The 4,490-nt window shown below is 38.5% G+C and overlaps 1 long non-coding RNA gene across 1 annotated transcript; it reads right to left on the bottom strand.

Annotated features, from left to right (window-relative positions):
- Window positions 1-1,889: 1,889 nt before the first annotated feature.
- LOC139435117 (uncharacterized) lies at window positions 1,890-3,833 on the bottom strand. Its single transcript, XR_011644391.1, has 3 exons — window positions 3,623-3,833; window positions 2,545-2,634; window positions 1,890-2,045 (listed from the first exon to the last, which is right to left on the bottom strand). It is a non-coding gene; the product is annotated as an uncharacterized lncRNA (long non-coding RNA).
- Between the last annotated feature and the right edge of the window lie 657 nt (window positions 3,834-4,490).

Here is a 4,490-nt window from a genome sequence, read left to right on the forward strand (position 1 = left end):
ACACTATTTGTTCCCCTCTCATATTCACAGGATGGATGATTAGAGACTTTGGGGGAGACCTCAGCTTTATGAACGTCCTGTCTGTTGGTTTGGCCAGAGAGGGCTGAGGGTCTTTCCCTGCGAGGAGGACCTGGGGGGTATACTACGAAGCAGGAATTTCGCTTAGCCGGCTAAATTCAGGGAAAACTCTGGGTTTCCGGTCCTACGAAGCTGGTTCTCTTTTTAGCAGGCTAGATCTCCATGGTAACTTATGCTTAGCGGCTAACCTGGTCGGGACCAGGTTAGGTTGCAGGCTAAGAGCTCAACTCAGTGAAAGCACTGCCTGCTGACCAATCAGAGCTCAGTGTGCGGAGTTTAAAGCGATCAAGTCATATTACAGGAGAAAGGAAATACAGAAAAGCTGCCGTTGCAGGAAAGACGGCCGGCAAAAATCACCGACTGTGTGAACGTGAACATTAATAGAATATCACCTCCCATCTTCAGAGCAATTTGACTATTATAACATTAGCGTTAAGAAAGCTTACTTAAATATCTGCCACAACATAAGTAACCGGATCAGAGTACATTAAGTACAGTCCGCGGCATATCACTTCATAATGTATCATATATCTCCTTATCTGAGTCAGCTGAGCCGTATCTGGCCGTGCAACACTCACAGTGTCACATACTGTATGCAGAAGTATTATTTTAAGCAACACATTAAGTTGAGGAAACACTCTAGTCAAATGTAATTAAAGTCAGATCGTGTTTTAGACGGGGCAGTGATATCATAAACCTGTTAATCTACGCATTCAAACACTTGTTCTGTTACCAGCTGTATTCACCTTGCAGGTGCAGCTATATGGCTTTTATCCTGAATAAAGTGTTTAAGTCATGGATGTTTAAAGTGTCTAATATTATCGTTGACTTTTCATTCAGGAAGTATGACGCTGCGCTGTCAGTATGCTTCTCCATGTTTGTGATTGGACGAATGCTCCAAATACCACCCCTTTCATGTGAACGCGCACCTAACTATAGGACACGGCTGGCTTGAGCGATTCACTTGATAACCCACGTCGTAGTACCGTTTAGCGAGAGCGCGTATGTTTTGGATTAGGCCAACCGGCTAACTCAAACATATCCAGGTTAGGTTGAACCAGCTTCGTAGTACAGGCCCCCGGCCTGAGGGAGGAGGACCTGCACCAGCTGCACCTACAGAACTTAGCCCATGCTGGGCATACGTGTTACCACCTGCACAGACCTAGCCTGTCACTTTATTTGACAAAATGTGTTTACTTAATCAATTAACAGATTAACATTTAGTGTAACTTATGTATATTATTTCATTTTTATTTAAAAAAAATTGTGATGGTTCATGCTTGATAACTTAGTTCACATTTCAATAAATTGTATTTGCATTTGCACTCCTTTTGTCCGTTATTCTTACTGAAAATGTTAAGTTACACATTCACATCTGACTGAAGATTGGCACCATTTATTTGGGTATATCCAGTCTCTGATAGTGTTACGTTATTATGAGAGTGCTCCGTTTGATTCTGAAATTGTATATATTTATATAAATATATACATAGGCTATGTGTGTGTATATGTCCGCATCTGTAGCCTGTTATTGTCTCATTATACCGCACTGTGAATGAATCCAAGTAAATATATAAGTGGTCATGAACACATCTGTCCATCAGACAGAGGGCTGCTGTGCCTCCTGTCATCATTAATGGACGTCTCTTTAAGATGACCGCTCAGAGGAGAGGAGTTCTCATTTCTCTAACCGCCTGCTGCTTCCCCTCCTCTCTCCTCGGTTCTCCTCCTCCTCTCTCCTCGGTTCCCCTCCTTGGCTCCTCCGCTCGCATCTCCTGTGGGCGGGACTAAGTCTTGAGGAGGGCAATAAGTGAAATGAGAAAGGGCCTAAGTGTCTCTTAGTGAATGTCCTGTACTGCTCTTAAATCTCATCACATCAGCTATTCCTTTCCCTCTTGGATGTTCTTCTGGACCCTCAGAGAAAGAGAACATGGTGAAGCAGTCCTGTCTCTCAGGCATGTCCTTTCCTAACAGAAATATCAAAAAACATATTATTGCAGAGCAAGTGTGTTATTTAAGAAAGAGGTGTGTTTGTTTGTTCAGGGGCTATAAATATAATGATTTTTTTATTTTAATGTGTTTTTTAAATCCAACAGTGTACTACAAAAATAATCAGATTATGAATAAACCGTTCTAAATTCATCAACATTGAAATAAATGTATTATTAAAATAATATTTAACTGTTATCAAAATGTAGTGCAACTGTAGAAGCTTGCTCTGTTCGGTTGTCTCACTGAAAGACAAAGGGTCGCAGTTCTCACCATGTTCAATAATATTTGCCTTAAATACAATACACAAAAAAGTGATGTTGCTTGGTAAAATGTAAATGTAACCTTTTGCTAAGAAAGTACACTCAACATCACTGATGTGTAGGTGATCTAGTATTCAGTCATGTTTAATGGCATGTGTATCAGTGTATTAGTCATTACTTTATGCATTCTTTGTAAAGTATGAAAAAGGTGTACCTTGGAATCCGTGCTGAAGTTCTCTGCTGCTAGGAGTCCAGATCTGTCTCTCCTCCTCTGGTCCAGCCTGTCTGGATCACCTTAAGGACACTTTGAACAAACAGATGTAAAGTTACATGTGTGGGTTACAGACTTCTTTACATGCAAACTACTTTTTATCTTCTTTTAAAAACAGGTCATAATCTTATTGTTATACTTAAGAAATTGCTGGATATCACAGTCCTCATACTGTATCAGTTTGATTGAGTAATATTGTGTAGGTCTTTTTTATTTTACTGTTACTTTGGATGAGATTTTCACGAGTCAGTCAAATTAATTTGTTTTCATATGCCATATTCATATGTATCTCACACGTAAGGGTAAGACACAAACCTATTGAACAAATGCAATGGATAAGCTTAATTTTCACTGAAGTCACACATAACGTCATGTCTAATATTTAAACAAATAATTTTCTTGTCACTAAAGCATTGACTACGCTATTCATCATCCTTAAATGCAGGCATTAAGTTACATGTTCTGTTCTACAGCCACGATAAGGCTGTTTCTCAAGTGTGAGGATAATACAATTAAAAGAGGCATTGGTAATAATAATATTAAAAACAAAATGTTTGTGTCGTTCGTCGGATAGGCGGTTAGCTGCAATAAATAACTCCAGTTCAACAAACCATATTACAATATCTAATGGATATATTTTAAAGATACACACATTTCATTGTGAGGTTGATTTAATATACACTGCTCTCTCCAACAATACGTTGACGTTAGCTAGTCTATTGTATGCTATAGTAGAGCATAGCGAATTTAAACGAACCTTAACAATGCATACAGTAACCTAACTATCTAACGTACAAGGATGACTTTATTTTAGCAACCTCGCACAGAAGCCTTTTGGTATACAGTAGCATCCCACTTAATGTTATACACTCTTGGATGCTACACATAGCATCGTTAGCACAGATGGAGCTACGATTGCTCAAATGCTAACCCAACTCTAAACATTTATTAACGTTAGCTTAATAAAAACACCAGTAACATAACATAAGTACTTTATGTACTTTATGCAGGGTTGACTTACCGAAGAAACTGCATTCACGGTCGGTCTATTTTAACCGCAGATAAATCCTATATTTGCATGACGAATAGTCCACCAGGAGCCAACACAACAAACACGGCCGAGTTCAAGTAGTGTTCTCCTCATGAGCTGAGCCGCTGTAGCATCACGGAGCCAATGGAGCTAACGGAGCTAGCAGTGAGACAGAGGAGCCAGGAGAAGCAGTCCTGTTGTCATGAAGGGGGAATCTATACAGAATATGTTTTTGTGGATCCAGGCTAGAAACATGTTCATTTTCTTTTGTTAAGTTGGACATTTTAACATAGGATCTACGGGAATTGCTCCCATATGCATCCGACGTCGCCTACAGTTTGCAGCATTGAGCTTCAGATAGTGTTAATTTCGTCAGCTATTTTTTTATTTAGTTTTAGTCGTAGTCCTGTATTAAATTTCCTTTTTAGTTTAAGTCATATTTAGTCATCTTCATCCTGTTTTTATTTAGTCAAGTTTTAGTCGACTAAAAGTCTGAGCATTTTAGTCTTATTTTAGTCGACTAAAACGGTAAACATTTTAGTCGAGATTTAGTCGACTAAAAGTCTGAGCATTTTAGTCTTATTTTAGTCAAAGAAAACTAATTATTTTAGTCTACTTTTTGTCAATGAAAACTGTTGAGTCTTTTTTAGTCATCAGATTATATAGAACATATCAGTCAAACTAGTCTAGCCAAAACCAATAATTTGTCATTTTAGTATATAAATAAATAAGATTATCTTGTCCTTATTTGATGAAAAACACAGGTTGAATGATTTAAGAATGCAGCTTTGCAGAGAGTATCTGCTCAGGTTTGTGGTGTTTGTACCTGTGTTATGGCCACATTGCTTCCCTTCTGATA

This window comes from Pseudochaenichthys georgianus, chromosome 14, assembly GCF_902827115.2.
Source record: "Pseudochaenichthys georgianus chromosome 14, fPseGeo1.2, whole genome shotgun sequence".
In the NCBI taxonomy this organism is placed as follows: Eukaryota; Metazoa; Chordata; class Actinopteri; order Perciformes; family Channichthyidae; genus Pseudochaenichthys; species Pseudochaenichthys georgianus.